The sequence below is a fragment of the Hyla sarda genome, chromosome 5 (genome assembly GCF_029499605.1).
Source record: "Hyla sarda isolate aHylSar1 chromosome 5, aHylSar1.hap1, whole genome shotgun sequence".
In the NCBI taxonomy this organism is placed as follows: domain Eukaryota; kingdom Metazoa; phylum Chordata; class Amphibia; order Anura; family Hylidae; genus Hyla; species Hyla sarda.
Window position 1 is genome coordinate 243,382,677 of NC_079193.1, and position 26,262 is coordinate 243,408,938.

Consider the following 26,262-nt stretch of genomic DNA (forward strand, 5'->3'; position numbering starts at 1 on the left):
ATTAATGGCACCTGTTTGAACTTGTTATTAGTATAAAAGACACCTGTCCACAACCTCAAACATTCACACTCCAAACTCCACTATGGCCAAGACCAAAGAGCGGTCAAAGTACACCAGAAACAAAATTGTAGTCCTGCACCAGGCTGGGAAGACTGAATCTGCAATGGGAAAGTAGCTTGGTGTGAAGAAATCAACTGTGGGAGCAATTATTAGAAAATGGAAGACACACAAGGCCACTGATAATCTCCTTTGATCTGGGTCTGCACGCAAGATCTCACCCCTTGGTGTCAAAATGATCACAGGAATGGTGAGCAAAAATCCCAGTACCATAAGGCGGGCCTAGTGAATGACCTGCCGAAAGCTGGGACCAAAGTTACAAAGGCTACCATCAATAACCCACTACGCCGCCAGGGACTCAAATCATGCAGTGAAAGATGTGTCCTCCTGCTTAAGCCAGTACATGTCTGGGCCCATCTGATGTTTGCTAGAGAGCATTTGGATGATCCAGAAGAGGATTGGGAGAATGTCATATGGTCAGATGAAACCAAAGTAGAACTTTTTGTTAAAAACTCAACTCGTCATGTTTGGAGGAGAAAGAATGCTGTGTTGCATCCAAAGAACACCATGACTATTGTGAAGCATGGGGGTGGAAACATCATGCTTTGGGGCTGTTTTTCTGCTTAGGGATTAGGACGACTGATCTGTGTAAAGGAAAGAAGATGTGTTGTGAGATTTTGAGTGAAGGACATTTTGACATTTTGAGTGAAGGGCATTCAAGATGAAATGTGGCTGGGTCTTTTAGCATGACAATGATCCCAAGCACACTGCCCGGGCAATGAAGGAGTAGCTTTATAAGAAGCATTCCAAGGTCCTGGTGTGGCCTAGCCAGTCTCCAGATCTCAACCCCATAGAAAACCTTTGGAGGGAGTTGAAATTCCCTGTTGCCTAGGGACAGCCCCAAAACATCACTGCTCTAGAAGAGATCTCCATGGAGAAATGGGACAAAATACTAGCAAAAGTGTGTGAAAACCTTGTGAAGACTTACAGAAAATGTTTGACCTCTGTCATTGCTAACAAAGGGTACAGAACAAAGTATTGAGATTAACTTTTGTTATTGACCAAAATCCTTATTCTCCACCATAATTTGCAAATAAATTCTTTTGTTTCCTCATTGTGTCTCTCATAGTTGAGGTATACCCATGAAAGTTACAGGCCTGTCTCATGTTTTTAAGTGGGAGAACTTGCACAATTGGTGGCTGACTAAATACTTTTTTGCCCCACTGTATTTGAAAGGTTTTAATCATCTCTTTTGGTACAGACACTAGTCTTTCTTTACAAGCTTCAAGCAATTACTTGCTGTAACACTATATGGCAGTCAGAATAGGACTAGTAATTTGCCCTATAAGACAGTAGTAGTGAGTAGAAAGAGAAGACAGAGAGAGGCACAGCTAGCTGAGGAAGCAGCAGTGCTTTACAAGTAACATATGACATAAGGCGGAGGTTGTGAGGTGAGCTCATCATGGTGTGTGTCCTTCTTTGGCTACTCCTGTCTTATCACTTGTTTATTCTAGGTAGTTTAACTCTTGCATTGCCTGACTGCAGCTAATGTAACAGGAGGCAATGGCCTGCTGGTTGCTGAAATATTTAGTGATAAGAAGAGAGAAGAAGCCAGAGAAGGAAGAGGAGAAACTTCTAGTATGGGACATTTATATGACAGACAGTATGCCCCCTCCAGACCTCTATGTCCACCTCCCCAGCCAACCATGTCTTTTTAAGACCACTCTGTCAGTTTCAGACAGCTCTGTCTGCTCCAGACCTCTCTGTCTACTCCAAACTCCTCTGTCCTAATCCAGATCCCTCTGTCTATTCCTGACTCCTCAGTACTCCTTTAGACTCCTCTTTTCCCTGAAGACCCCTTCAAGGGGTACTCCGGTGCTTAGACATCTTATCCCCTATCCAAAGGATAGGGGATAAGATGCCTGATCGCTGAAGTCCTGCCGCTGGGGACCCCCCTGATCTTGCACGCGGCACCCCGTTTGTAATCAGCCCCCGGAGCGTGTTCACTCTGGGTCTGATTACCGGAGACCACAGGGCCGACGGCGTGTGATGTCACGCCTTCGCCCCCGTGTGATGTCACACTCCGCCCCTCAATGGAAGCCTACGGGAGGGGGCGTGACAGCTATCACGTCCCCTCACGTAGGCTTGCATTGAGGGCGGAGCGTGACATCACACGGGGCGGAGGCATGACGTCATACACCACCCTGTGGTGGCCGGTAATCAGACCCGGAGCGAACACGCTCCGGGGACTGATTACAAACGGGGTGCCGCGTGCAAGACCACGGGGGCTCCCCAGTGGCTGGACTCCCACGATCAGGCATCTTATCCCCTATCCTTTGGATAGGGGATAAGATGTCTAAGCACCGTAGTACTCCTTTAAGGTCTAAAGATGGCCCTATATAAGAGAGTACAGGGGTGTTATTACTATATGGGAGGACATAGGGGCATTATTATCATATGGGAACACATGAAGGCATTATTAAAATATGAAAGCACATGGGGGCATTATTACCTTATGGGAGCACACCGAGGGTATATTATTATTGCATCTACCATGTACCAGGGGTACATTATTATTGCATGATGGCACAGGGAACATTTTTACTGCATGGAGATACGGTGGATTATTAATGAGTGGAGCATTGGGGCATTATTTGTGAATGTGGTCACAGTATAGGCATTCTTATACAGTGGGGGGTAAAGGTGAGGCCATTATTAGTGAGGCATAGGTGGCATAGTTGTGTAACTGCCATCAGGGAAGCAGAGATCTCTGAGGGAGCCATGTCGGCATTTAAATCCACAACCTTCAAGTTCTTATGTATATTGCATAGTATACTACATAACATGTGTACTGTAAGAAAATAGTGTAAACCTTCAACACAACAGCATTTTCAGATGATAGCAAGCCTAGCTACACCACTGACCATTCATTCTCCATGAAGCTAATAGATAGCTGGTCTATTTCTGAAGGCCCCATAGAGAATGAATAGTTTGTATGTGTTACGCCGAGCGCTCCGGGTCCCCGCTCCTCCCCGGAGCGCTCGCAGCATCCTCTCATTCGCAGCGCCCCGGTCAGACCTGCTGACCGGGTGCGCTGCAATATCACTCCCAGCCGGGATGCGATTCGCGATGCGGGAGGCGCCCGCTCGCGATGCGCATCCCGGCTCCCGTACCTGACCCGTTCCCCGTCTGTCTTGTCCCGGCGCGCGCGGCCCCGCTCCTTAGGGCGCGCGCGCGCCGGGTCTCTGCAATTTAAAGGGCCACTGCGCCACTGATTGGCGCAGCAGGCTTAATCAGTATGTTCACCTGTGCACTCCCTACTTATTCCTCACTTCCCCTGCACTCCCTCGCCGGATCTTGTTGCCATTGTGCCAGTGAAAGCGTTTCCTTGTGTGTTCTTAGCCTGTGTTCCAGACCTCCTGCCGTTGCCCCTGACTACGATCCTTGCTGCCTGCCCTGACCTTCTGCTACGTCCGACCTTGCTCTTGTCTACTCCCTTGTACCGCGCTTATCTTCAGCAGTCAGAGAGGTTGAGCCGTTGCTGGTGGATACGACCTGGTTGCTACCGCCGCTGCAAGACCATCCCGCTTTGCGGCGGGCTCTGGTGAATACCAGTAGCAACTTAGAACCGGTCCACCAACACGGTCCACGCCAATCCCTCTCTGGCACAGAGGATCCACCTCCAGCCAGCCGAATCGTGACTGTAGATCCGGCCATGGATCCCGCTGAAGTCCCACTGCCAGTTGTCGCCGACCTCACCACGGTGGTCGCCCAGCAGTCGCAACAGATAGCGCAACAAGGCCACCAGTTGTCTCAACTGACCGTGATGCTACAGCAGCTATTACCACAGCTTCAGCAACAATCTCCTCCGCCAGCTCCTGCACCTCCTCCGCAGCGAGTGGCCGCTTCCGGCCTACGATTATCCTTGCCGGATAAATTTGATTGGGACTCTAAGTTTTGCCGTGGCTTTCTTTCGCAATGTTCCCTGCACTTGGAGATGATGTCGGACCAGTTTCCTACTGAAAGGTCTAAGGTGGCTTTCGTAGTCAGCCTTCTGTCTTGGAAAGCTCTGTCATGGGCCACACCGCTCTGGGACCGCAATGACCCTGTCACTGCCTCTGTACACTCCTTCTTCACGGAGATTCGAAGTGTCTTTGAGGAACCTGCCCGAGCCTCTTCTGCTGAGACTGCCCTGCTGAACCTGGTCCAGGGTAATTCTTCTGTTGGCGAGTACGCCATCCAATTCCGTACCCTTGCCTCCGAATTATCCTGGAATAATGAGGCCCTCTGCGCGACCTTTAAAAAAGGCCTATCCAGCAACATTAAAGATGTGCTGGCCGCAAGAGAAATTCCTGCTAACCTGCATGAACTTATTCATCTTGCCACCCGCATTGACATGCGTTTTTCCGAAAGGCGTCAGGAGCTCCGCCAGGATATGGACTTTGTTTGCACGAGGCGGTTTCTCTCCCCGGCTCCTCTCTCCTCTGGTCCTCTGCAATCCGTTCCTGTGCCTCCCGCCGTGGAGGCTATGCAAGTTGACCGGTCTCGCTTGACACCTCAAGAGAGGACACAACGCCGCATGGAGAATCTTTGCCTGTACTGTGTCGGTACCGAACACTTCTTGAAGGATTGTCTTATCCGTCCTCCCCGCCTGGAAAGACGTACGCTGACTCCGCACAAAGGTGAGACAGTTCTTGATGTGAACTCTGCTTCTCCACGCCTTACTGTGCCTGTGCGGATATCTTCTTCTACCTTCTCCTTCTCTGCTATGGCCTTCTTGGATTCTGGATCTGCAGGAAATTTTATTTTGGCCTCTTTCATCAACAGGTTCAACATCCCGGTGACCAGTCTCGCCAGACCCCTCTACATCAATTCTGTTAACAATGAAAGATTGGACTGTACCGTGTGTTACCGCACGGAACCTCTCCTAATGTGCATCGGACCCCATCACGAAAAAATTGAATTTTTGGTCCTCTCCAACTGCACTTCAGAAATTCTTCTTGGATTACCGTGGCTTCAACGCCATTCCCCAACCCTTGATTGGTCCACAGGAGAGATCAAGAACTGGGGTACTTCTTGTCTCAGGGACTGTCTTAAACCGGTTCCCAGTACTCCCTGTCGTGACCCTGTGGTTCCCCCGGTATCCGGTCTTCCTAAGGCTTATATGGACTATGCTGATGTTTTTTGCAAAAAGCAAGCAGAGACTTTACCTCCTCACAGGCCTTATGACTGTCCTATTGACCTCCTCCCGGGTACTACTCCACCCCGGGGCAGAATCTATCCTCTGTCTGCTCCAGTGACTCTAGCCATGTCGGAGTACATCCAGGAGAATTTAAAAAAGGGCTTTATCCGCAAGTCCTCCTCTCCTGCCGGAGCTGGATTTTTTTTTGTGTCCAAAAAAGATGGCTCCCTACGCCCTTGCATTGATTACCGCGGACTTAATAAAATCACGGTAAAAAAAACGCTACCCCTTACCTCTTATCTCGGAACTCTTTGATCGCCTACAAGGCGCCCACATCTTTACCAAACTGGACTTAAGAGGTGCTTATAATCTCATCCGCATCAGGGAGTGGGACGAATGGAAGACTGCATTTAACACCAGAGATGGACACTTTGAGTATCTGGTCATGCCCTTTGGCCTGTGCAACGCCCCTGCCGTCTTCCAAGACTTTGTTAATGAAATTTTTCGTGATCTCCTATATTCCTGTGTTGTGGTTTATCTGGACGATATTCTGATTTTTTCTGCCAACTTAGAAGACAACTGCCAGCATATCCGCATGGTTCTTCAGAGACTTCGGGACAATCAACTTTATGCCAAAATGGAGAAATGTCTCTTTGAATGTCAATCTCTTCCTTTCCTAGGATACTTGGTCTCTGGCCAGGGACTACAAATGGACCCAGATAAACTTTCTGCCGTCTTAGATTGGCCACGCCCCTCCGGACTCCGTGCTATCCAACGTTTTTTGGGGTTCGCCAATTATTACAGACAATTCATTCCACACTTCTCCACTATTGTGGCCCCTATCGTGGCTTTAACCAAGAAAAATGCCAATCCTAAGTCCTGGTCTCCCCAAGCGGAAGACGCATTTAAACATCTCAAGTCTGCCTTTTCTTCTGCTCCCGTGCTCTCCAGACCTGACCCATCTAAACCCTTTCTATTGGAGGTAGATGACTCCTCTGTGGGAGCTGGAGCTGTCCTTCTACAAAAAAATTCTTCCGGGCATGCTGTTACTTGTGGTTTTTTTTCTAGGACCTTCTCTCTGGCGGAGAGAAACTACTCCATTGGTGATCGAGAACTACTGGCCATTAAATTGGCGCTTGAGGAATGGAGGCACCTGCTGGAGGGATCAAAATTTCCAGTTATCATATACACGGATCACAAGAATCTCTCCTATTTCCAGTCTGCCCAACGACTGAACCCTCGCCAGGCTAGGTGGTCGTTGTTCTTTGCCCGTTTTAACTTTGAAATCCATTTTCGCCCTGCTGACAAGAACATTAGGGCCGATGCCCTCTCTCGTTCTTCTGATGCCTCTGAAGTAGAGGTCTCTCCGCAACACATCATTCCTCCGGACTGTCTGATCTCCACTTCTCCAGCCTCCATCAGGCAAACTCCTCCAGGGAAGACCTTCGTTTTTCCACGCCAGCGTCTCGGGATTCTCAAATGGGGACACTCCTCCCACCTCGCAGGCCATGCGGGCATCAAAAAATCCTTGCAACTCATCTCTCGATTTTATTGGTGGCCGACTCTGGAGACTGATGTTGTTGATTTCGTGCGGGCCTGTACTGTCTGTGCCCGGGATAAGACTCCTCGCCAGAAGCCTGCTGGTCTCCTTCATCCTCTGCCTGTTCCTGAACAGCCTTGGTCACAGATTGGTATGGACTTTATTACGGACTTTCCCTCATCCCGTGGCAACACAGTTGTTTGGGTGGTCATTGATCGATTTTCCAAGATGGCACATTTTATTCCTCTTCCTGGTCTTCCTTCAGCGCCAGTTGGCAAAGCAATTTTTTGTACACATTTTTCGCCTTCACGGTTTGCCCACGCATATCGTCTCGGATAGAGGCGTCCAATTCGTGTCTAAATTCTGGAGGGCCCTCTGTAAACAGCTCAAGATCAAATTAAACTTCTCTTCTTCTTATCATCCCCAATCCAATGGGCAAGTAGAAAGAATTAATCAGGTCCTGGGTGACTATTTACGGCATTTTGTTTCCTCCCGCCAGGATGACTGGGCAGATCTTCTACCATGGGCCGAATTCTCATACAACTTCAGAGTCTCCGAATCTTCTGCTAAATCCCCATTTTTCGTGGTGTACGGCCGTCACCCTCTTCCTCCCATCCCTACTCCCTTGCCCTCTGGTTTGCCCGCTGTGGATGAAGTGACTCGTGATCTTTCCACCATATGGAAAGAGACCCAAAATTATCTTTTACAGGCTTCATCCCGGATGAAAAGATTTGCTGATAAGAAAAGAAGAATTCCCCCCATTTTTGCTCCCGGAGACAAGGTATGGCTCTCCAATAAATATGTCCGCTTTCGTGTCCCCAGTTACAAACTGGGACCACGCTATCTTGGCCCTTTCAAAGTCTTGTGCCAGATTAACCCTGTCTCTTACAAACTCCTTCTTCCTCCTTCTCTTCGTATTCCCAATGCCTTCCATGTCTCTCTCCTTAAACCACTCATCATTAACCGCTTCTCTCCCAAAGTTGTTTCTCCCACTCCTGTTTCCGGTTCATCTGACGTCTTCTCTGTGAAGGAGATTCTGGCCTCCAAGACTGTCAGAGGGAAAAGATCTTTTTTGGTGGATTGGGAAAACTGTGGCCCAGAGGAGAGATCCTGGGAACCTGAGGACAACATCCTAGACAAAAATCTTGTCCTCAGGTTCTCAGGCTCCAAGAAGAGGGGGAGACCCAAGGGGGGGGTACTGTTACGCCGAGCGCTCCGGGTCCCCGCTCCTCCCCGGAGCGCTCGCAGCATCCTCTCATTCGCAGCGCCCCGGTCAGACCTGCTGACCGGGTGCGCTGCAATATCACTCCCAGCCGGGATGCGATTCGCGATGCGGGAGGCGCCCGCTCGCGATGCGCATCCCGGCTCCAGTACCTGACCCATTCCCCGTCTGTCTTGTCCCGGCACGCGCGGCCCCGCTCCTTAGGGCGCGCGCGTGCCGGGTCTCTGCAATTTAAAGGGCCACTGCGCTACTGATTGGCGCAGCAGGCTTAATCAGTATGTTCACCTGTGCACTCCCTACTTATACCTCACTTCCCCTGCACTCCCTCGCCGGATCTTGTTGCCATTGTGCCAGTGAAAGCGTTTCCTTGCGTGTTCCTAGCCTGTGTTCCAGACCTCCTGCCGTTGCCCCTGACTACGATCCTTGCTGCCTGCCCTGACCTTCTTCTACGTCTGACCTGGCTCTTGTCTACTCCCTTGTACCGCGCTTATCTTCAGCAGTCAGAGAGGTTGAGCCGTTGCTGGTGGATACGACCTGGTTGCTAGCGCCACTGCAAGACCATCCCGCTTTGCGGCGGGCTCTGGTGAATACCAGTAGCAACTTAGAACCGGTCCACCAACACGGTCCACGCCAATCTCTCTCTGGCACAGAGGATCCACCTCCAGCCAGCCGAATCGTGACAGTATGCTGACCAGCTGATGTATTCAGCCAGGAGAGTCAAGGCCTCTTTCTCTAGATCTTTAGGTCCCAAAGATTTGACTCCCCGTAATCAGACGCTTATTCCACCCTAATTTGTACCCTACTACCCATGAAAAAAAGAACAACATTTTTTTTTTATTTACTGGTGGCAGAAAGTTCAACAGATATGTAAATTACTGCTATTTAACCCCTTAAGGACCGGGGTTTTTTCCGTTTTTGCATTTTCGTTTTTTGCTCCTTGCCTTTAAAAAATCATAACTCTTTCAATTTTGCACCTAAAAATCCATATGATTGCTTATTTTTTGCGCCACCAATTCTACTTTGTAATGACGTCAGTCATTTTGCCCAAAAATCTACGGTGAAACGGAAAAAAAAATCATTGTGAGACAAAATTGAAAAAAAAAAAAGTAATTTTTGGGGGCTTCCGTTTCTACGTAGTACATTTTTCGGTAAAAATGACACCTGATATTTATTCTGTAGGTCCATACGGTTAAAATGATACCCTACTTATATAGGTTTGATTTTGTCGTACTTCTGAAAAAAATCATAACTTCATGCAGGAAAATTAATACATTTAAAATTGTTATTTCTGACCCCTATAACTTTCTTATTTTTCCGTGTATGGGGCGGAATGAGGGCTAATTTTTTGCGCCGTGATCTGACATTTTTAACGGTACCATTTTTGCATTGATAGGACTTATTGATCGCTTTTTATTCATTTTTTCATTATATAAAAAGTGACCAAAAATGATATGTATTCACTTTTTTTTTCACTTTTTTTTGCAGTGTTATAGGCCCCATAGGGTCCTATAACACTGCACACACTGATCTTTTACATTGATCACTGGTTTCTCATAAGAAACCAGTGAGCGATGATTCTGCCGCTTGACTGCTCATGCCTGGATCTCAGGCACTGAGCAGTCATTCGGCGATCGGACAGCGAGGAGGCAGGTAGGGACCCTCCGGCTGTCCTGCAAGCTGTTCGGGAAGCCGCGATTTCACCGCGGCTATCCCGAACAGCCCACTGAGCTAACCGGCATGGTTTCAGTTTCACTTTAGAAGCGGCGTTCAACTTTGAACGCCGCGTCTAAAGGGTTAATAGCGCGCAGCACAGCGATCAATGCCGCGCGCTATTAGCCACGGGTCCCGGCCGTAGTTAGAGGCCGGGCCCTACCCGCTATGACGCGGGGACACGCCGTAGCCCCGCGTTATAGATCGGGAGCGGACACATGACGTTCCAGTACGTCATGTGTCCTTAAGGGGTTAAAAATCTTTATCCTTCCAGTACTTATGAGCTGCTGCATACTACAAAGAAAGTTGTATAGTTCTTTTCTGTCTGACCACAGTGCTCTCTGCTGACACCTCTCTCCGTGTCAGGAACTGTCCAGAGCATTAGAGGTTTACTATGGTGATTTGCTTCTACTCTGCATGGTTGACATGGATAGAGGTGTCAGCAGAGAGCACTGTGGTCAGACTGGAAATAACTTCACAACTATCCCTGAAGCATACAGCAGCTGATAAGATTTTTAAACAGAAGTAATTTACAAATATGTTAAAAAAATTTGCGCCAGTTGATTTAAAAAAAAAATTTGTTTTACACCGGAGTACCCTTTTAAAATGAACACTGAAGAATACAATAAACGTAAAAAGTTGCCTTAAATGGGCACTTTTAGATTCAAAAACTTTTTATATGTTGTACATCTGGGCAAAACATTAACCTTTAATATACATCATAAAAAATAGTATTTCCTTTTTATAGAAATCATGGCTTATAAAATCATGGATTTGCCCAAGCTGAAGCACAGCTATGGACAAAGTCCAGTAAGTGAGGTTGGGCTAACACTCTGATAGGACAGGAGCGAGCACAGAGAGAAGTGCTAGCCCACAATCACTTACTGGCCTTTGTGTATGCCCATGCTTCAGCTTGGACAAAGTCATGCTGTTATAAACCATGAATTCTATAAAAATAAACAACATTTTCTTATGAAGTATATTAGAAAGGTCAATGTTTTGTCAAGATGTACAACATATAAAAAGTTTTTATATCTGACAGTGCCCCTTTAAGTTAAAATGTCAGAGACAAAAAACAAACATTTCAACAGGATAAAAAAACATGGCTTAAACCTAGCCAGAAACATATTTTTATGTCTGTCACATATTTTTGGAGTTGTGTTTTGTAAAATAAGTTCAGCTTATATACTGATTTGTCCTTTTATACTTTACATATTAATTGCTCGTAAGTTGCAAGTATTACTATCATTTTATTACTTTATTGAACATACCATAATTCAAAAATTGTATTATGATTTTTATGATACATATTGCAGCATTCCATCATTTTTTACTAGTTACCATTTATATGATAGCAATCAGTAAAAGTGTTTTGGCTCAGAGTCAATAAGAAAAATTGTAAGATCAGTTTTACACACATTATTATTATTCTATGCTGAAACTGTATACTTAGAGCCAAGAATAAGTTGAAACATTGCATAAGAAAAGCCATCCCCAATGCCTTTTTTTGGAATCCTGATCTCATGGGGTAGGATCTAATATTGTCCTTAAAGGGGTACTCTGCCCCTAGACATCTTATCCCCTATCCAAATGATATGGGATAAGATGTCTGATCGACCTTCCTGCTGCACCTGTCGTTCGTTTAGAGTGTCGAATGCAGTGCCAGAGGCTCGTGATGTCACGGCTTCCCACCCCTCGTGACATCAAGGCTACGCCCCCTCAATGCAAGTCTATGGGAGGGGACCTGGATAGGGGATTAGATGTCTAGGGGCAGAGTACCCCTTTAAGAAGCTTTTGAGAAGAGTTGTAATAAACTTGTGTTGAGCAAAAAAAACTGTAGAACTTACTTTAGGAAACTTCAGGAAATGCTTGCCTTGGCATGATGGGGAACATTGGCCGGTTTGCTTTGGCCAGTGATTACATAGTAATGAATAGTAGCTTCCAGTGATTATATAAAGTAAGCTGGGGATTTTTGCATCCCCAGATTAGGTTAATTGATTACCAGGACCGTGAACACTGTGCCAATGCCAATTCTGGACATGTACAGGGTTTACCAGGCAGAAGCATAAAACCTTTCTGCTTCAGCTGCAGAAGACAGTAGAGCGGTAAGGTCCTAATTATTTTTGCTTAGTAGTGGAAGTAGCCTAAGCCAAGGGTTACCATCAGTCTAATAAATGTATTTCCCCTTATTTTCCATTTTATTTACTTTATCATACTATTATTATCAAACTATATTTATCCTAGTTTCAGGTGCCTGTGGGGGATCTAAAATAAAATTATTTACATTGGCAATGGTGATATATTTTTTTAATTCTTTTTTCAATGTATTCCTGTTTTTTTTTCCTTTCCATTGTTTATAAATTAGTAGAGATAATTAAAAACAATTCTTAGTATTTATACTTACAAGGTAGCACTGTCTCCCATAGGGTTATTTGTCACAGGCGCAGAGTTGATCTGGGTCTATCATAGCCCAGCAGCAATACTATGTCTAATGTCAGAACCTATAGGGTTAAAAGGTTCGGACAAGTTATTTGTTTATTTTTGTTGCCGGGTTATCCCTAACTGTCTGGCTGGTCAGCTGACCTTTTGATGAGAGTACCTGCTGGGTTGCCTATTTAACCTGGCAGTTTGCTCTCATTCAGTGCCTGCGAAAGAGTCCAACTCCTGTAGCTAGCGATTTACCCTGTATTTTCTTGTTTACCCAGTATCTGTGACTTTTGGCTTTTCTTCTTGACTTTTGGCTTTTCTTCTTGACTTCTCAAGTATTAGCGTTTTTGTACTTTGACAACTCCTGGTTTTGACACGGATAGTAGACATTAACTTAATGTGTGTGTGTGTTAGTTTTGCTTCTGTTAGTCTGTCTGCTCCCTACTGTACCTTGCAAGAAAATGTAGAAAAAATGCTGCGGTGGCGCTTCCAAGGAATTAACCCAAAGTCGTGGGTATTGGTAAATAATTTATTTTAACAGCATAAAGAAATTAAAAAAATATAATAAATAAAGCAAGACGCGTTTCGGGAGTCACAGCTCCCTTTTTCAATTGCAACCACCTGCAATTGAAAAAGGGAGCTGTGACTCCCGAAACGCGTCTTGCTTTATTTATTATATTTTTTGGATTTCTTTATGCTGTTAAAATAAATTACTTACCAATACCCACGACTTTGGGTTAATTCCTTGGAAGCGCCACCGCAGCATTTTTTCTACATTTTCTTGCATTCTACATACGGACCCACCACTGGGCACCGTCCTCACGCTGCAGGCCTGCAGACCAAGCTACCATCACCGGCAAGGGACACGCTACCCTCCACCCGGGTACCTACCTACACTGGCCAGAGACCTACACCGCACCCGGCGCTACCTCCGCTTCTTTTCCGCCATATACTGCCCTACTGTACCTTGCCTGGTCTGTATTATTGTAGTTTATTGTGTTGACGCGCATTGTTACGGACCCACTGCCTAGGGCGGGTACCAAAGTAGGCAGGGATAGGGGGAGTGGGCAAGAATAGTGTGCACTCCTTCCCTGCCCAAATGTGACATTTTAGAAGGCCCACATATCTGCATTTGCTTAGATGGAAGCAATGATGTCTTTAGTAGAGAAAATGCAGGGATTAACACATTTAGTACAGTCCCTTGCTGAAAGGGTTCAGGCTCAGGAGACAGCTAATGTTCAGCCAGAGGTCTGTCCTCCAGCTGATTCAAGTGAACCAAAAATGTATCTTCCTGATTGCTTTGCTATTGACCGAAAGAAATTTGTTGCGTTCAGGGAGAGTTGTAAGCTGTATTTTCGCCACAGTCAACTAGCACAGAGGTTCAGAGAGTAGGACTTGTAATGTCATTGCTGCAAGGGGATCCCCAAGAGTGGGCATTCTCTTGATCTTCCTCAGCTCCTGAATAAAATTATCTGGATGCTTTATTTTCTGCTTTGGGTCTTCTTTAAGATGAACCTGCAGCCTTTGCTAAATCTCAGCTGGTTGATCTTAAGCAGGGGCAAAGAACGGCTGAGGAGCACTGTGCTGATTTTCGGAAATGGTGTAATGCATCTGGTTGAAATTATCTGGCCCTTAGATGTCAGTTCAGACTAGGATTATCTGATGTTATTAAAGATGTTCTGGTGAGCTATCCATCACCTGACTCTTTAGAACAGACCATGACTTTAGCAGTACGACTTGACAGACGTTTGAGAGAGAGAGAAGTGAATGATCCATTTCTGCTGTCTCTCACTCTCCTTCCTCCATGTTGTCCTCTTTACCTACCTCTCATACTTCTTCTGAGGAACCCATGCAGATAGGGAGATTGTCCTCCCAGCAGAGAAGATCTATTTAGGAGAAAAATAACTCACGTTTCTTTTATGGAGAGAAGGGACATCGGATCCAGAATTGCTCCAAATGTCGCCAGCTGGGAAAACGCCAGCGCCTAAGTGACTGTCGGGGAGGTAATTTTGTCTTCAAAACTTTTGTTGCCAATTAAAAAAAAAAATCTTGAAAAATGATATTTGGTAAAGCATTTGTAGATTTGGATTCTGCTGCTAATTTTGTTGATCTGAATTGTATTAAGTCTTTGAATTTACCCTTGAAATTGTTGGAAAATCCAATCCCCATTGATGGAGTGAATTATATACCTTTTGTTGTGTCTATGCTTCCACTCCAGAGGTGGGGTTATTGGTGGGTTCCCTGCATTTTGAAAAAAAAATATTTTTGGTTCTGGAAAATTTATCGGTAAATATGATTTTGGGATTACCTTGGTTAAGAAAACAGAATCCTGTCTTTGTTTGTTCCTCTCGGGAACTCATCAAATAGGGGTCCAAATGTAAAAATAAATGCATTTCTATATTTGTGTTGCAACTCTTGGTGTGGGCCTAAGTAATCTACCAGAATTTATTTCTGATTTTTGTGATGTTTTTTTTTTGAGGAGGCCTCCTCAGCTTTGCCCCTACACCGAGATTATGACTGGGCTATTGAACTTGTACCTGATGCCAAGTATCCTAAGGAGTGAATTTATAATTTGTCCGGTCCGGAAAGAGAAGCTATGAAGGATTATATTCAGTCAAGTTTACTAAAGGGTCATATTCGTCCTTCTGTATCTCCTATGGGAGCAGGGTTTTTCTTTGTGGCAAAGAGGGCTAAGGCCTTGTATTGATTATCGGGGTCTGAACAAGTTTACTGTTAAAAATCAATACCCGTTGCCTCTCATTCCATATTTGTTTAATACAATGCAGGGGGCATGTTGGTTCTCTAAACTGGACCTTCGAGGGGCTTATAACTTAATCAGAATAAAAGAGGGTGATGAATAGAAAAATGAATTTAATACCCCTGAAGTTCATTTTGAGTACCTGGTAATGCCTTTTGGTCTCAGTAATGCCCCAGCAGTTTTTCAGAATTTGGTCAACAATATTTTTTGTGAATTTCTAGTAGTTTATCTAGACGACATTCTGATTTTCTCTCATGATTGGTCATCTCATGTTGACCATGTCCTTCAGGTACTTCATCAAAATAAATTATTTGTTAAACAGTGTGTCTTTGCTGTCAAAGAGGTACAATTTTTTCGGTACATCTTAACTCCAGGACATTATAAAATGGATCCTGAGAAGGTCAAGGCTTTTTCTGAATGAGTGTGCCCTACTTCTTTAAAGGCACTACAACGGTTTTTGGGCTTTGCGAACTGCTACAGAAAATGTATTAAAACATTTTCTATTGTCGCAAAACTACTGACTGATTTGACTCGTAAAGGGGCAGATCTGGTTAACTGGTCTCTGGAGGCGGAGGCAGCTCTTAAACATCTTAAGGAATGCTTAATCTCCGCCCCTATTTTAGTCCAACCAGATCAGACCAAACCCTTTTTTGTGAAAGTTGATGCTTCTGAAGTTGGTGCTGGAGCAGTTTTGTAACAGGGAACTGCTTCTTTGACTAAGTTATGTCCTTGTGCCTTTTTCTCTCGTAAATTTTCTGCGGTGGAACAAAATTATGATGTTGGAAACCGAGAACTTTTGGCAATCAAACGGGCCGTTGAAGAGTGGAGACATTTTCATGTCATTGCAGTTCATCAAGTTACAGTAATCACTGACCACAAAAATTTAACCTTCCTTGAATCTGCCAAACATCTCAATCCTCGTCAAGCCTAAAGGGCCTTGTTTTTTACTCAGTTCAATTTTGTTATTACTTACCATCCGGGTACTAAGAATGTCAAGGATGATGCATTATCTCGGAGTTTCAGTGCTTCTCAGCCTATAGATTCTAATCCAGAGACTATTCTTCCAGAAAGTGTGGTTATTTCTGCAGTATTCGCTGATTTAACTTTTGAGATATTGAATATTCAAGGCTTGGTTCCTCCAGAGACTCCTAGAGGCAAGATCTTTGTACCTAGTTAATTTTGCCTTTGTATTCTTGAGGAGTCTCATAGTTCCCCGTTAGCAGGTCATCCTGGCATTCGGGGTACAAGGAAATTGCTTCAAAGCAAGTTCTGGTGGCCAACTCTCAACAGGGATGTGGAGGCTTTTGTTGCTTCTTGTGAAATTTGTGCTCGAGCAAAAACTCCTCGGACACGTCCTGCAGGAGAGTTGTGTCCATTGTCCATTCCCAAAAGGCCTTGGACTCATATTTCTATGGATTTTATGACCGATCGACCACCATCTGAGGGAAAAACTGTTCTGTGGGTGATGGTGGACAGGTTCAGTAAACAGTGTCATCTCATTCCTTTGAAAAATCTCCCTTTCCCCCTCCTGTCTCTTGGTCTGTTGCAACTCGCCCTTGTCCCCCCCCCCCCTTCTTACCCTTGGCCCCCTACTGTGCCTTCGTGAGCTTCCTAGCTTCTACTCAGCTCCGGGGGATGTGCTGCTATTCAGTTACATGCTTATATTGGCGCCATTCGACGTACTGCTCACCCCTGAAGCTACCAGTCAATACCAGTTCCTGTAGTTTCCTTTTATTTCATACTGTTGATGTGCCTTGACATGCCTATTTTGATACAGCAATACTAGGAACGCTTACGTATCGCCTATGCATAGTACGGTGATTGCTATGTTGTAATTCCTAATACTGTCAGCTGTGACGTTACATTTCACTGTATTGATTTAATTTCATTACTTGTCTATGATTGTGTTGAATTGAATATTATGTAATACTTTCAATAAACTTTACTTTAAAAAAAAAAAGTACTTGCTGATTTATTTTAAGACATGTTGTTAGGTACCATGGGGTTCCAGAAAATATTGTTTCTGATCAAGGGGTACAATTTGTGTCAAAATTTTGGCAAGCTTTTTGTAAACAACTGGGTGTTGAGTTGTCTTTTTTATCCGCTTTTCATCCTAACGGTCAAACAGAAAGAATGAATCAAAATGCTGAACAGTACCTTAGATGTTATCTAGCAGATAGACAGGATTAATGGGTATCTTATTTGTCTCTGGCTGAGTTTTCCTTGAATAATCAAGAAAATTCTTCTACTGGTATGTCACCATTCTTTTGTGTATATGGATTTCATCCGCAGTTTTCTTCCTGTACCAATACTGATAATGATAACCCTTAAGTCGAGACTACAATGAGTAAACTGTGCACAGTTTGGGCCCAGGTTCAGAAGAACCTGAGGAATGCCCAAGAAGTACAAAGAAAATCACCAACAAGAGACTTACTTGTGGCATTAAATTTAAAGTACGTACAAAAAATTTACGTCTCAAGGCTCCATCTAAAAAGTTGGCTTCTAGGTTCATTGGACCTCATGATGAAATTGAAGTTATTAATGCAGTCTGTTACAGATTAAAATTATCTTCTTCATTTAAGGTTCATAATGTGTTTCACTGCTCTTTGTTAAAACTGCATGTTCCTACTCACTCTCCAGTCTCAGTGCCTCCTCCTCCTCCAGTTGAAATTGACGGAGAACTGGAGTATGAGTTCTCCAAAATACTGGACAGTCGTAGGGTGCATATTTGGTTCACTGGAAAGGTTATGGTCCGGACGATAGGTCATGGGTTCCAGCCTCTTCTATACATGCTTCTGCTTTGATAAAAAAAAGTTCCACAATTCTCATCCAGACAAACCTAAACCCAAATTTAAGGGTCCAGTGGCCCCTCCTAAAAGGGGGTGGTAGGGGGTACTGTCAGAACCTATAGGGTTAAAGTTTCTGACAGGTTTTTGTTGTCGGGTTACACCTAGCTGTCTGGCTGGTCATCTGACCTTTTGAAGAGAGCACCAGCTGGGTTGACTATTTAAACTGGCAGTTTGCTCTCATTCAGTGCCTGTGAAAGAGTCCTTTAGCTAGCGATTTACCCTGTTTGTTCTTGTTTACCCGGTATCTGTGACTTTTGGCTTTACTTCTCGACTTCTCTCTGGTATTAGCAATTTTGTACTTTGGCAACTCCTGTTTTCGATGCGGATAGTGGACATTGACTTATTGTGTGTCTGTTAGTTTTGCTTTTGTTAGTCTGTCTGCTCCCTACTGTATCCTGACATGTGTCTGTATTATTGTAGTTTATTGTGTTGATGTTTACGGCCATTACTTATGTAGGAAGGGACTGGCACCGTGGTTACGGACCTGCTGCCTAGGGCGGGTCCGTAAGTAGGTAGGGATTGGGGTAGTGGGCGAGAATAGTGTGCACTCCTTTCCTGCCTTTACGTGACACCTACGGTACCAAGAAGTCATGTTAAGTCTGGGTCTATTGCCTTAATTTACTACACAGTATTCTGTCTGGGTGCTTAAAATACAGTAGACATAGGAGTTAATATACCACACAGTATTCTGTCTGGGTGCTTAAAATATACATAGGTAATATACCACTATTGTCTTCCCTACAAGGGGTCCTATTGTTTCTGAAAAACAAATATCCAAACTTTTCTTGCTTTAAAATCACAAATTGCATTTATAATAGCACAGGTTTAAAGCTTATATCGCTATGACATACTTTTAAAGCACTTAGTTGTTAATCATTTAAAGCAAAGATTACACATTTATCACTAACAAGTTAAATAATAACATTAAAATTAATGTTTATTCATAGTTATAATTCAATAAAAAGCCATTTTTTTTCAAATGCTAAATAATTTGCAATTTTACATGATGTAAACTTTGCATTCTAAACAAAGTGATGGTAAAAAAAATTAAATAATAACAAATAATTCTCAACTGCAATGGATAAATCAATCCATCAAGAGAAAACAATTTTGCCATGAAACTTAATCACTAAAGGTCATGTCGAGGAATGAGGAACAGATTAAATTAGCATAGTATTAGATATGGAAAATGATTTCTGTCAAAATCATCTTTACCACAATTATAATATGTTAATTAAGTATTTCATTAAGGAAGCTGATTATGGTTCACAGATGAAATCATGCAGACGAAGACACCTGGAAGGAAGCAGAAGAGCCTGAAGCATCATTCACTCATTCCTTTCTCCACATACACACTTTCTCTAACATCTTCTCTGTTACACCCAGTTATGGTCGATGCATCACACACGTTTTTAGAACTGGAGCTAAAATGTAAAAGAATATGACTTCTGCATAGCTATTGTTAGCTATTATTGCATTCTCATCAATCCCTTCTACACAATAAGCAATATGATTAAAACCACTTAAACTAATATTGTGCTAATACCTCTTGTGCCACTGAAACACCTTTGACAACTTCCCAAGACCTCTGAAGATTTCCAATAGCATGAAGACTTCCTCAGAAGATTCTTTAAGACCGGTTAGTTTTTTGCAACAGCACATCTTATAGATGCTTCATACGTTTGAGACCTGGGGGATGTCAATACAAAGTCAACACCTGGAACACTTTTTCATATTCCTTAAACCATTCCTGGCCAATTACAGTGTGGCAGAGCACATAGTCCTGCTAACAGAGGCCACTCTGCCATCAAGGGGTTTAACCATGTTAAAGAACATTATATACACCTTTACATAAATGAGAGGACCTAAAATTAAGCAACAGAATATTGCACATCACTCTGCCTCTGCCAGCTTACATCCTTCCCATGCTGCCTTCCGCTGCCATCTGTTCCCCAGGTAATGAATACACAGCTTGCATTTTCGGCATGGTCCAACGCTGATGTTCACCTGCCCATTGTAGGCAGCATTTTTGGCAGTAGACAAGCACTCTAGCTGGTTTGCGCTTCTACAGACTCTCATACAGGAAACTTGGAGACAAGTTTGTTTGGATACAATGTTACCATAATCAGCATTACCTTTTTGAGCAATTTGTGCTGCACAATCTTTTATGAAGATTGGATCAGGTAGTCTAGTCTTCACTGCCGACCTACATTTCCAAGCACCTCATAGGACCTTACCTTTTGAAGATTCTCTGACTCTGTTGTCTAGCCAGTAAAATGTGTCCTTTTCAACTACACCCAAATTCTTATATTTGTCCATTTTTCATCTTCATACATGCCTACCTTTAATCACTGATTGCTCACTAGTTTTCTAGTTTATCCCATGCCCTGGCAAGTGCCATTTTGGTAAGAAAATCAATGTTATTAATTTTACCTGTGAGTTTTAATGTCCTTTTGCTATGGCAGATAATTGTTTTTTGGCAAAGGCCCAAATTGGATTGAGTCCTGGGTTATTTTTTTTTCTAATTATTATTTTCAATCTTGAAAAATACCTTACATTACATTACATTTTAAAATAAAGACAAGAAAACTCCAGCTCACCCCTGTTTGCACTCTGCATCTTGGATAAGTGCGTACCTCACTGCAGACAATAGCAAGAAAGAAACGATGTCCATCGCGGTAGCTCTAATGTAGATGCAATCTTTATTGGTAACAGCAATTCACATGGATAGACAGTGACGGGTTTCGATTGTCTTGGCGATCTTAGACGTACTGATACACCGTACTTATACAGCTGTGTGCATAACCTGCATAAATCAGGTCCAGAATTGCAGAATTTTGGTGTATATATATATATATATATATATATATATATATATGTACTAGAATTTTTTTTATAAAAAGGTCCTATCAAAACCAAAATTGCACCAATAAAAACTACAGATCACAGTTCAAAATAAGCCCTCACACAGGCCCACATATGGAAAAACAAAAGTGTTATAGGAGTCAAAGGAGGACAATTTTAAGCATACGAATTTCCATCCAGAAGGTTTTTTTTTTTTTAAAGTAATAAAATAAAACAACACCTGTACAAATTGGGAAACTTTGTAATTGTATGGACCTACAGAATAAAGATAATAGGGGTTATTTACTAACGTGATCCTGGCTCTTTTTTCTCGGGTTTTGTGCCCAAATTGTGTTGCACGTGTCCCTGACAGTTTTGAAAAATCCCAACATATTTACTAAGGTTTCCACATACAATGTGGTGGGTTTGAGCTGGGAAAAACCCCCAACAGATCAGAACAGTTTACAGAAAGAGCAAAACATAGGGGAAAAGTGCAAAATGTTGGGAAACATTACTAAATACCTTGGGAAAATAACTGCCTGGAATAAAAACCCACAAACAAAAACTAGACTCCACTCTTAGTAAATAACCCCCAATGTGTAATTTTTACAAAAAAAAAGTACACTTCATAGAAATAAAAGAAAAAATAAATTGAAAAATGGCAAGTTCTTTTTTTTTTTTTTTTATTTTACCGCACAAATTTTTATTTTTTCAATTCACTGTAGATTTTGTGGTAAATTAAGTCATGTTCTCTTGGGTCTGTAGGTGTAAAATTGAAAGTGGATAGATAGAAAAATGGATAGACAGAACAGTGTTTATTTAGGTTTTAGCAGATCAACAAAACAAACTTCTGAATGTCTCTTCAGTTTCCCCTTTAACTCTGTGGATAGTTTGTTTATTCTGTTTATGAATAGAATTTTACAGTTATGACTCGAATTGGACTGGCTCACCGAGTACCAGACATTATAACACAATAATGATCCCCTACTAAATCAAGACCCCTGAGTTCCAATAAAAGACAACCAAATTTAAATCTAACTTTAAAGCTAATCACTTATCAATACAATCTTTTTTCTTGTAGGATGCTGTATAAACAACTTTAAGATCTTATTAATATGTCTGCAATGACATTTTATCAGTTTTAAGTTTATGATGAAATGAAAAGTGGGCATTCACAAAACTAATTTCACAATGTGCAGTAACAGAAATTAAAGAAGCAATACAAACAGAAAAAAAAAGAAAATAGGGGACTTTTAAAAATAGTTGACACTGATTTTGCACTGATATTTGTTAGATAAACATATTGAGGAATCAGTGAAATGTAAGATGTTGTAGTTGTGTTCAAATGTTTCTCTTTTGTGAAAAAAGACCTATTATGTCTTCATATCACCAATTTTTTTTTATATCATTAATGATTTCAGATAGTGTGGGAGGATTCTTGTTTATTTCAGTATTAAGCAATTTTGGCTCTGACTGCGATAAGTAGAAAGAAATAAGAATAAGTACTCTATGGTAAGACAGAAATTGGCTTATTTATAATTACAGTAATTCTAGGCCTGGATTTAAAATCATAGGATAACCACAAATATATAAAATTAGTCTCCCTGCTACTCTTTCCTAAAGTGGAGCAAAGTATCTACAGCTCTACCAGATGTAAATTATTGATCCCATTACTCCATATCTTCAACATTCAGGAAATATCAAAATTGTTTGCCAAGGTGTATAGTGTCATATATCATCTGTATAGTATTTTTGTATATATATAATTTTTTCTACAATCCTTCATCACCTGTTTGCTTCCTGTTCTGTGTTTTTTATGGTAAAAAGACATTGCATGCAGTATTTTTTCTCCCGTCAAAAATAACGGAATAGAAATGGCTATTCTAAATTTAACACTGAAGTCTATGGGTAAAGGATTGAAAACGGATGAGCCTTTTAATGTCTCAGTTTACACTCGTCTTTTCCAATCCATTTTTGATCCATTATTACTTTTGAGCATGCTCAGAAGAGGTGTGAGGAACCAGGAAGTAGCCAGACAATAATAAAAATGGAAAATAAACGGATTAAAAACTGATGCAACAGGATGCCACTTAATGGGATACTCTTAAATCAGTTTTCATCATTTAGCAGCAATGATGGCAGAATAGTTTGCATCATTTAGTAGCAATGATGGCAGAATAACGGGACAAGAGACAACAGCTGTGTGAACCTAGCCTAAGTCTAACAAGTAAACATTTCTGAGAGGTGGCATCTCACCACATATAAAATGATTTTAAGAGATTAAATTGTTTGCCTTATTTTAAAAAAAAAATGTTTGTTTAACATATATTTGTCTTTTACATTTTCAAAGGACAATCCAGTGTTTTGGTAGGAGATATCAAAGCCTTGTTGAATAAATTTATCTAGCTACATTTTTTATGTCTATCTTTAGGAAATGCAATGAGCGTAAACCTTTTTTGATAGCCGCAGAATTCTGTTTCAGTCACTGCTTTAATTGTGTGGGAGTTAGTATGGAAGCAAGTGTGAAAAAGAATATTAGCAGTGAAAATGGTAGGAAGTTATTGATTCATTAAAATATTGGATTTAACCCTTTAAGGACCAAAACCAACTTTCATCTCTTCCTTCTTGTCTTTAAGAGCCATAACTCTTATTCTTCTAGACCCATATAAGGGCTTACTCTTTGATGGGACCAATTGATATGTGTAATGACTTTCTTCATGTTTCAATAACATATGCTCTGCAACAGAAAATTATTTTTGCTATTTTGGGGACGCTTCTTATTAATGCCATTTACCATCAGGTCAAACCAACATGTTATCTTGTTTCTTTTACAACAATACCCAGTTTGTATTGTTTCCATTATGTTTTATAACTTTAAAAAAAAGTAACATTTTATAAACTTAAAAAAAATATATATTGCCATATTCTGACTTCTATAACTTTTTTTATATAAGTTGTTGGATGTCCATATATACGTTAGTTGGTCAAGCACTGTAGGGGAGGATATAAAGGCAGCCAATAACAACTTTGGGAAGGTTTAAACAAGATTCCTGCTCTGAACCAACGAGGTGTTTCAATATCTAAATAAACTAAATAAATTGGGATATTGAGCACAATGAGCAGATGAGCCTTGAGGTTAATGACATGTTAACACATTTAAAAATAAAATTCTAAGTATTCAAGTGAATCTTCCATCAATTGGAGGGGAAATCTGCTTGGAAAGATTTTACATTTTTTATGGGATTTGACAAATAGACCAATTATCCAATTTGGCTATTTTGATCTCTTCTACCAAGGAGGGAGTAAATGTATTCATTCAGAGTGGCTCCATGTCTAATTCCATTGGATAAAAGAAAATTTTGGGAACTAAATCTGGATAAGTAGACTGTTATAGAGGGGAATAAGTACATAAGCTATAATTACCCTTAAATTTGGACCAATCAAGCCAAGCTTGAAAACAGCCAGTAGAATCCCCCAATGTTTATTCCTCATGAAAGAAAGACAAGGCATTGATCAGAAAATATCTATTTAAGATTTCTTAACAGCTTCAACCTGGTGACTTATGATCAGATTAACCTCTTAAGGATGAGGTGCATACCTATACTCCCCGCACCCGCTCCCATGCTATAACAATGGCCAGGACCCGTGGCTAACACTGGACATCACCGATTGTGGTGATGCCCGGCATTAACCCCTTAGACTCGGTAAAACCACGCAGTCCCAATCAGCTGAGAGGACGCGAGGAGGGTCCCTACCTTCCTCCTCAGCATCTGATTGCCGATCTACTGCTCTATGCCCAGGATTCAAGCTGGAGCAGCAGAGCGCAGATAACACTGATCAATGCTATGCTATGACATAGCATTGATCAGTGTATGCAATCAGAAGATTGCATGTTATAGTCCCCTATGGGAGCTATAAAGTGGGGATCAAAAGTTTGGGCAACCCAGGTAAATATTTTTATTAATGTTCATAAAGAAGCCAAGGAAAGATTGAAAAATCTCCAAAAAGCATCAAATTACAGATTAGACATTCTTATAATATGTCAACAAAAGTTAGATTTTATTTCCATCATTTACACTTTCAAAATAACAGAAAACAAAAAAATGGCATCTGCAAAAGTTTGGGCACCCTGCTGAATTTATAGCATGCACTGCCCTCATTGCAAAGCTGAGACCTGCCAGTGTCATGGATTGTTCTCAATCATCATCTGGGAAGACCAGGTGATGTCAATCTCAAAGGTCTTAAATGCCCTGACTCATCTGATCTTGCCCCAACAATCAGCACCATGCGCCCTACTAAGCAGTTGTCTAGAAATCTGAAACTGAAAATAGTTGACCCTCACAAAGCTGGAAAAGGCTATAAGAAGATAGCAAAATGTTTTCAGATGTTAATATCCTCTGTTCGGAATGTAATTAAGAAATGGCAGTCATCAGGAAAAGGGGAAGTTAAAGCAAGATCTGGAAGATCAAGGAAAATATTAGACAGAACAGCTTGTAGTGTTGTGAGAAAAACTATTCAAAACCCACATTTGACTGCACAATCCCTCCAGAAAGATCTGGCAGACACTGGAGTTGTGGTACGCTATTCCACTATAAAGAGATACTTGTATATGGTCTTCATGGAAGAGTCATCAGAAGAAAACCTCTTCTACGTCCTCAACACAAAAATTAGCGTTTGAACTTTGCAAATGAACATATAGACAAGCCTGATGCATTTTGGAAGCAAGTTCTGTGGACTGATGAGGTTAAATTTGAACTTTTTGGCCGGAATGAGCAAGGGTACGTTTGGAGAAGAAGGGGAACAGAATTTAATGAAAAGAACCTCTTTCATACAGTTAATCGTGGGGGTGGATCAATCATGCTTTGGGGTTGTATTGCAGCCAGTGGCACAGGGAACATCTCACGAGTAGAAGGAAAAATTGATTCAATAAAATTTCAGCAAATTTTGGATGCTAACTTGATGCCATCTGTGAAAAAGCTGAAGTTAAAGAGAGGATGGCTTCCACAAATGGATAATGATCCTAAACACATGTTTGCAGAAGATCACGTGACGCGCAATATCACGTGATCTTCAGCAAACATGATCTTTCTCATTGGCCCACAAGCTAAAAGAAGGGAGGGATCAATGTGCGAGATGCTAAAGCTTGTATTTCAAAGGTGGCATTAGAACTATTAATGAGCTGCAGGCGTAAAAATTATCCGTATGGTATGGCAGTTCTTGTGTGAACGGGGTGACAGCTGTCCAAGTGTAAGATAGTATTAGTTGCCGTGGGTTTTCGGTATCCAAGTGTGCTGAGCTGACCTTCTGAGATTTTTACTTGTACATCGAGAAATTCAATATCGTCTTGACTCCATTTAGAAGTAACACAGTAACTAGTATTGTGTTTACACCACAAGCTGGAAGCAGGGAGGGATGATCACTGTGATTTGTACTGTGAAAAAAAATGTGAATATTTGTAATTGTGACTATATAGTGCTATATTCACAAATTTGCGAATATGCCATATTCGCGATAAATATTCACATTGCGAATATTCGCGCCCAACACTACTACTGACCACCTGCGACGTTTTTGACTATGCTACTGTGCTGCCGGCCCAGACCTTCTGGTATCCTGACCATGAGTTGCCTTATCCTTCCTGTGCCTCGAAATTCCTCTGCCGCCTGTGTGGTC